We start from the raw sequence: 8,628 nt of genomic DNA on the forward strand, positions 1-8,628 counted from the left end.
CATCAGCCAGCAGAAGTATCTGAGGTGTTTTCAGCAGCTGTGATGGATGGTGACAGTGGCAGCCCTGTTTGGGCTGTGGGTTATCTGGGTGGGGAATGCTCAAGGTATGCACATTTGCCTTGTCCCTGTCTGACAAGGGCTGCATGGGCTGAGATTGCTTTGGGGCAAACAGGAGAGTCAGCAGAGACACTTTAGTATTATCTGCCCTGAGCTTGCAAAGCTTGCATAAATCCCTTCTGGACCAGACATCTACAGAGGGGGGTTCTGCTGGTCCCCAATCCTTGTGCAATGCCTTGAATCATGACTGTGTCACAAAACAGAAACACAGAAGGCAAGGAACTTTTGAAGTCTGTAATCCAAGCCCAAACTCTTCAAGAATTCTACCTGCTCAGGCATTTTTGGCTCTTGTGGGAATGTGAGAAACGATGCTCAATTTTTAAAATTTTCAAAGGTTTATTAAAAACCTTAACAAAATACAACAAAGGACTGAATAAGGAAAAAGGACACCGCGCTGGGAGTTGGTGATTCAATCTGGCAGCCACAAGCTCATATACAAAATGGCTGCTCTGCTTTTTATGCCTTTGGTGTTGCATCAGGCAACCCTGGTGGCTCCCAAAGTCTGTCAGTCAACTCTTCTTTGCTGCCCATTGGTGGAGACTGCTTTCATGCAGCTGGATTGGAGGTCAGGTGTTGTCATGCTGTGGCTCCTAGGTACAAGCTTTCCCTCCTCTCAAATGCCTGATGCAAGGGGCACAGGTCTACGCCCTCCCTCCACATGTCCCGACTACCAAGGCCGTGCTTTTGCAACCACACAGGGGGAAAGTTGACTATGGAGAGAACAGAGGACGTCTAAACAACAAATCACAACAACAGAACTATACATCAATAAAACTTCTCTTAATGTGTACATAATATTCATCGCTTAATTGCGAGAGACAACCATCGCATTACCCATCTATAACAACCCCCTTTTCCTTTTCTATAAGTCATTTGGCTCGAGCAATTAATTCTCATTTTTGATTTCACTGATCCAGCCCTACCTTTCCTGAGTCAAATTTAATTTTGAATAAGTAATAATAGCATCTGTTGATGTGGGTGAGGACAGTGGGAACGAGAGAGGAAAAAAAACCCTTCAGGTTTTCCTTAAGCAAAATGATTGGTGGAGTTGGTGGCATGAATTGGTTGGAGCAAAGGGATTCACAGCAGGCATGGTATGGCTTCTACTCTCATCTACCATGCCTGTGGGGTTGTTACCCATAGCAGGTGTATCTTGGTGGTGAGTACAGAGGCCAACTCGGTTTTGCTGTCTCATCCCTGTTGTACTCCACTTGTCAATTGTACCTGTATTGAATTATAGAGGGAAAAGACAATTGAGGAATGGCAGAGGTCTGGTATAGTTCCTACCCCCACCTGACCTTGCCTACAGGGTTGCTGCCCACAGCAGGGCTATATAATCTTCTCTGTGGCGAGCACAGGGGCCAACCTGGTCTTACCCTCTAGTTCTTGTCTTACTCCACTTATCAATTCTCAAGTGAACCACCCCAGCACTTTTTACTGTTCCCCATGTACTTCCCTTCAGCAGAAACTCGTAATCCCTATCCATTAAAATAGGACAATTACATCAATAATCAATACCATTTAAATTCCCTGCCCAAAATGTTATCTAAAACAGTCCTCAACCTGGCTGGTGGAAGCTTGACTCTACATTTTGGACATCTTGGGGGCTTGTTCTGGTTACTTCTCACCCATTCTGGATGTTTTGGTTTATTCTTTGGGTTCTTTCACTGGGCCTCTTAAATCTGTCTTAGAGAGTATTCTGAAGAGGGGAAGCAGCAGAGGTCAGGCAATCTTCTTGCTAGCCTGGCCAGAATGGCAGTGCTGGCTTATGGACTATTGCAGGCAGGTGTCCCCTGGTCATTGCACCTGGTAGAGACACTGCAGTTATCCTAGTTGAGCTTACATGGAAAAAGAAAGACATCATCATGAAAAAAACCCACAAGCGCAATTAGTTTTTCTTCAGTAAACAGGTGGATTTATCCAGGCTCCAATTTCTTGTAGTAGCAATGTTCACCAGCTTACACATCCCCCCCACCTTTCCCCAATCTTTGGTTCTCAGGGTCTCTAAGAGGTTCCAGGCTTGTCTGTGCTGGCAAGACCTGGGTGTCTGCCTCTCTAGGCTGTGGAGATGTGCCAGTGGCATGGGCTTCTCCCAGGACAAGAGAAAATGCAGTGATTTTGTGCTGGCAAGTGAAAGGCACAAGCAGCAGCTGTCACTGATCTGGCCACTGCTGTCACTGATGGGGGACACTGTCCCATTCACACCATGGGCTGCATGTAGGATGGAAGAAGGTATCTTTGTGAGAAAGGTGACAAACAAGATTGGTAACTACTGTTAAAGGCCCTCATCAGTTACCCACCCAACAGCACAGAGACAGTGACTAGAGAAAGGCAACATCCTATCAGGATTTCTATCAGCATCCCCCAAAACTTTCCAGGTTTAGCAAAAGCTTTGTGGCCACAGCTGCCTGCTCTTCCTGTACCCAGCTGGGCCCTCAGCTGTGCTAGGCTGTCCAACCCTTGGGATCATGGAAAGGACCGTTCTCCTGGAGAAAAGAGACAATGGGAATGGCCATGCCTAGAATGCCTCCCTTTCTTTCCAGGGTGGGCAGCCTCTTTTTGCTTAAACAGTTATAAAAGGGAAACACAGAGGCAAATTCTTCTTTCTACAAGAACAGAGTTTACTCAGAGATCTAGAGGCTACTCTAGCCAGCAGAGCTCAGTAGTGACACACACATGCAGGCACATACACACACACCCCACAGATAGGTCAGCAAAGGAAAGGCAGGAAGGGTCTTCTGTACAGAGTTCCAGTGGGGTTTATTGCAGCTGCACAGAAGGAATCCAGGGACAAAAGACAGAGATCAAAGGAGGATCCAAGTTTAAGTACAAGGACAAGTGGAAGCAAACCAGAGCTTCAGGGGCCAGTGATCAGAGGGCACAGTGGCAGTGCGCAGGCAGGGCAAAGGGCAATAACCAATAGGGAATCTGAGGGCGGACAATCAGTGATACAAAAACCAGTGGGGAAACGGAAAGGAGAACCCTCTAGAACTGGGACATATATGCACTATAGAGGTGGGCAAGGCCAACAGGCCAATGGGAAGAGCAAAACTGAGGTAGATTAACATAGTGCTGCAGAGCACCATGGGGGGAGCCCTTTTCTCTCACCCTAAGTGATGAGGCACTCTCAAAGTCTATGGTAGATTCTTCCAGGGCATTGCCCTGGAAGTTCCTGTGATAGACTCAAGGGCCTCCACAACTCCCCTGTTTTTTTTTTTTTACTCAAAAGGCTTCCGCTATGGATTTCTGCAGACACTTAACCAAGCAGGGAAACGTAAGTAAAACGATAAAAACAATGATTACAACCCACAAGATCCCTTTAACAAAAGATAAACCCTATCCTGTGAACCTCCAGCATCCAAAAAGTTCCTCAACCCAGTCTGAGTGTTTTTCAACTTTTAAGTCCTTTACTTGCTCCCTCAGCTTCTGGATGTTTGTGTGGATAGATTCTGGGTGTGAAGAAAGGTTGAAGTAACACATCCCTTCGAAGTCCGGGCAGCCATGTCCATGAGCAAGCAGTAAAAAATCTATTGCTGCTCAGTTTTGCAGTGTCACGTGCCTGGTAGTTTCAGTGTCACAAAGAGGGTCACTAAGTGCAGTGGAGGTAGCATTGGTCTTCTTACTAAGCCAACCCCCCAGCTGAGAAAGCTCACTAAGAGCCTTAGCTGCGGCCACCCAAGGTAAAAATACTGAAACTGCAACTCTCTTTCCTTTATTCCAATTAGGAACTTGGTTGTCACAATATTCATAAAATTCAGTATATGATCTTTTTTGGTGTCCCAATTCCCCTTTTTGTTTCCAATTTTGAAGCAGAGTTATATTTGGGGTATGGGTAGTAAGCTGGCCAAGCAAGGACCCCCTTGCAGGCGTGAGGGGATCCAGGCCCATACCTGGTCTCCATAGATAAGAAACACTCAGTGGGGTAACGCTTTGGGATGGAGTGAGGATGAAGAGAGTGTAAGGCTGGTGTAATTGCACATATTTGTTGGATTGTAAATTTTCTTAATTGGTGTCACATCTTCATCCCTTGGGTGAGAACTTGCCAATTATACCTTTTTAGAGGGGCTTGTCTATTAACTGATGGGATTGAGAACTCAACTCTTGGAGCATCGCTGTCGTGGAGAGGTATCACCGTGGAGGCCTAGCCAGAAAACAGACTGGGGACACAGATCTGGGTGCAACAGAGCAGCAGGGCAGAAGACCCGGTTTATTTACAAAAACCTACTCTTATACTTTTCCTATTAGGCCTGTGGATTGGAGGAAGGAATTCCCACCTCCCCACCACATTGGTTAAGGGGACTGTCACACAGTCTTTTTTGTCCCGGCAGGGAATGTAAAAACAATGGCTATGTTTATAGAACATAGCTGGTGTTTACATTAAAAGAGCGTGAGAAGGTACGGACTTCTCCTTTAATATGAACGCTCAGCCAAACCAGGAAAAACTCATGGCAACAGAAAGGGATGTTAAAAAAGCAATCCTTAATTGGCAGTCAATAACTGCCATTTTCCAATCTCTTGGGAGCATTGAGCATGAGGGTAGGCTGGCCTGCAGTGGGCCTATGTCCTCAATAACCTCATTGATCTCCCGAGGTCTTGCAGGAGCTTCCACGTGTCTTTGCCTGGTTTTCAAATGACAAAGACAGGGGTGTTCCAAGGGCCAGTGGATGGTACTATGTGGCCCTTGGACAACTGCTCCTGCACGAGGGACTTGAGCACCTTTACTTCTGAAAGAGGCCACTGGTCCACCCACACTGGCTCATCAGTTTTCCATGTGAGTGGTGGCATGGCATGCTCCACAGTGGCCCCGGCTAGAAATCCCACAGTGGTGAGGAGATTTCTAGCCTGGTTTCCCATTGGGATAATCGATCCCTGCCCCATAAAGTGATAGGTGCCCTGACCATGAATGGCTAACCCTCAGGACCCTCAATAAGGATTGTCCGTTTGCTCCACATAGAGGTGGCAGCTCCTCCAATCCCAGAGATGACTCCATTAGCTGGCACCAGTTCCCAGCCCTGTAGCCATTTGGAGCGGGTGATGGTGGTCACATCTGCCCCTATATGTGCCACACCTGGAAGATAAACTTTATTACCTTTGTTAAACAAACCATACTCTAAAACAGGTCTGTCCTGGCCCACAGTCTCTGCCCAAAAGCCCATACGGTTTTCTGGCAAAATGTCAGTCTGGATGGGTATAAGAAAAGCTTGGGCGATGGGTGTGCCCTTAGATAAAAAACAAGGTAGGTCCACACATATGACTGTCATGGTAATGTCATCCCTTGGTCCCACAGTTTGGATTTCTGGAAGTACCTGTAAACTGTCCAGTTTTGTTAATAGCATCCCCTATGATTAAAATGTCCCTTGGTCCATCAGAAAGTCCAAATTTACCAGTTGGAATTTGGTAAACCACCTCATCATCAAACCATGGAAAGGACAGTTACCAATGTGTGTTGGGTCCCTGCCTGAACCTACTGGTAGGCCTCGGAGAGTTGGCACTCCTTCTCATAGTAGGACTTGTCATAGATGATTTCTCAATGCCTTGATTCTCCAAGATGGAAGAGAGAGAGGGATGGAATGGCTCGGAATTTGGTGTCATAGCACCGGGCCGTCTCACACTTGGCTGGAAGTTTCCCTGGCACCAGTGCTAAGATGGATAATTCTGGACCTGCTGGTGATATTGAAACTAGGGACAATGTTTAAAATGTTCCTTACAGTCCTGGCATGCAGAGGAGGGACAAGCAGTGTCCCACCTGGAGGTGGCCCAGTTTACCACATTTAAAGCATCACATCTTTTCTTTATTGTGTGCCACAAACTTCAGCCACTCCTTTACTGACTGCCAGGGCTACTGTGTGTTCTGTAGTTGTGAGACAGGTATAGGCTTCTTCTATTTGCTGAATGATGGGTTCAGGATCTAGAGGGAGTGTTTGTATAATTTTCTTCCATTCTTCGTTAGCACTGGAAACTGCTAGCTTGCTGAGCAGCTCCTCTCTTGCCCTTGGGCAATCAATTTGCTTATCAAGAGTGTCTCTGAGCCTGTCTATAAACTTAATAAATATCTCATGGGTGGTGCCATCCAGTGTTTGGAATAAAGCATTCTGTGCAGCATTTTTAACGTCCTCTGGAACTGCCCTGGGGATGTCCTGTGCCTCATCTTGCGGCTTTTCAAAATCACCCTCTCCACACAACTGCTCTAAAGTCATATGGGGGCCTGTTCTTCTTCACTTCTGTATTTTTTTAATAATGTTTTTAGTTGTTTTTTCCAAATTGATTCCCACAGAAGGAACTCCGTGGGAGAGAAGGAGGGACATAACATGCCATAGGTTGTGTGGGACGAGAACATGGGATGAAAAATTGACAGAAAACATTTTTAAAATAAGACGATCTCGTCCCATAATCTTTATGTGCCTTACATAATTCTTTAAGTTCCCTGTACAGAATGGACTCTTACTTACGTTGTGAGAGTCAGGGTCCGAGGGTCCCTGGTTTTGCCTCACGACTTGATGACAAGGACCCCCGTCAAGGAAGACACTGTGTGAAAGGGGCTTGGGCCTGAGCCACGGTACGTGTTTGCCAAGCACTGAACTGCAGGTGTGTCCACTGGACCAGGGCTGGCTCCCATGGGAACATGTACGAAGACAATGGACGGCTGGACAGCCTGTGCTTACCAGCGGCCAGGCCCAGACCTGCCTGGCCCAAACCTGCCTGGTCTGAGCGGCTGCACCAGGTTCCCAGAGCCACGGGTCTCACCATAATGACTCTCGGGTGCTCCCCCCACATTGGCTGGGTGCCCCCCGCTTCTGAAATGGCTATAAAAGCTTCCACCCGCGACTCACACTTTGAGATCTCCCCACGGACAGAAGACGGATCCATTGGCCGGACGCCACGCCACAAGGACTTCCCTGCTGTTGGTAGCTATAACCCCTGCCCCCCTTTCCTCGCTCTGTATCCTACCTTTCCTTTCTCATTTCCTCTATCGCAAGTGTTGTTGGCACTCAATAAAGGTGCATTTGTTGTGTCATTAAACTGTTGTCCCCTCGAATACTTTCTGCACTCTGAGATCACATGAACCTATCACGATTCTTGCTTGGATCATGATACGGTTCTTCCTCTTTTGAATATAACTGGGGCTGCTTGGATTTGCTTTCCAGATGTATCCCAGTCATCCTCCCGAGTGGCTTGCTCTCATACCCTTTCCCAGTGATCCTCAGAATCACTACCTGAATCTGAGGAACCACTGTCCTCCTCCAGAGAAGAGGGAGATCTGCTGGCAAAAGCATGAGAGCTCCAGCTGGCTGGCACGGCCTGTTGCTCAGGGCCTTCGGTAGCCAAGATGGATACCTCTGGTCAGCCTCACTTCCAGCTCCCATGTTGCCAGCGTGGGAACTGGGAAGGGCCAGATGGGAGGAGGCGGGGGCTGCACAAGGGAGGGGCTTCCCATTGGAAGGGGAGGGTCCCAACATGAGGGCGGTACTCGACCCAGGGGTGGAGCACATCACAGGGGAGGAGCCTGACGAAAAAGCAGGAAAGGGGAAGGGCGGAAGACCACAGTCACTATTTTGTGTTGTGATGGCAGGAAAATTTGGGGCCTAATCACTCAAAATGGTGGATCCTCTCATGAAACCAGTGCCATTTTGAGTCATAACATTTGGTGGGGAAACTGGGGAAGTGGGCCTAAGAAAGAGGGTTAGGTTGGAGGGCAGCAGGGCCCGTGCCATCCTGAGAGGCGGACAGAGGAGCATGAGAGATGGCAGAAGGCAGGTAGCATTCCTGCGCCTTTTGGCAGTTTCCAACTCCAGACCTCTCCCGAGGGGACGACGGGGTAGGAATGCAGGGAGAGGAACGCGACCACTGGAGTGACAAGTGAGGAACAAACCTTTAACATTCCCCAAACTCTCTCCCAAACCCTCAATCACTTTGTAAATAGAAAAAATCGGATAAAACTTTTCAACCTGAATATCCCCTTCAGTCTGTAAAGTATATAACTTTTTCCCAACTTTATCCCAGAACTCTACTGACAAAAATGATTCTCACGTGACACCCGTAAAATATTTAAAAATCCAGTGAACAAAAGCCTTTAAATCCCCCTTAGAAAATTTAAAATTATTATTAACAGGGACTTCCTGTATGAACTTAGAAATAAACTTTCCACTGCAGGATGGTGAGTTTTGCAACCATCTCACTTCTCTCTCCTTCCCACAAGATTAAAACCCAAAAATAAAATAAAATGTGACTGACACTGCAACACACTCACCACTCCAATGGGCGAACAGAAGAATCTTGCAGGGTTATCACTCAATAACCGACTGATCCTCGACATGCAGAGGGTTGCCCGTCAGCCCTCAGAAATTTGCCCAGAAAACTGGGATTTTGCCTTGGGGAACTGAAACACTCGAATGAGGCTTTTGTCCCGTGGCAGCAGCTAGCCCCTTCCTGAACTGTGCCATGAGTGGCCGGCTCCCGACTCCTACAGATCAGGATGGCAGTACAGCAGCAGCAAGCTGCTCTGAAAGGAAA

General features: G+C 47.5%; 1 long non-coding RNA gene across 1 annotated transcript; it reads right to left on the reverse strand.

Annotated features, from left to right (window-relative positions):
- Window positions 1–379: 379 nt before the first annotated feature.
- On the reverse strand, window positions 380–8,094 carry LOC134561428 (uncharacterized). The gene is made up of 3 exons (XR_010082911.1): window positions 6,567–8,094; window positions 1,255–1,341; window positions 380–827 (listed from the first exon to the last, which is right to left on the reverse strand). It is a non-coding gene; the product is annotated as an uncharacterized LOC134561428 (long non-coding RNA).
- Window positions 8,095–8,628: the final 534 nt, after the last annotated feature.

This window comes from Prinia subflava, chromosome 23 (assembly GCF_021018805.1).
Source record: "Prinia subflava isolate CZ2003 ecotype Zambia chromosome 23, Cam_Psub_1.2, whole genome shotgun sequence".
Lineage (NCBI taxonomy): Eukaryota > Metazoa > Chordata > Aves > Passeriformes > Cisticolidae > Prinia > Prinia subflava.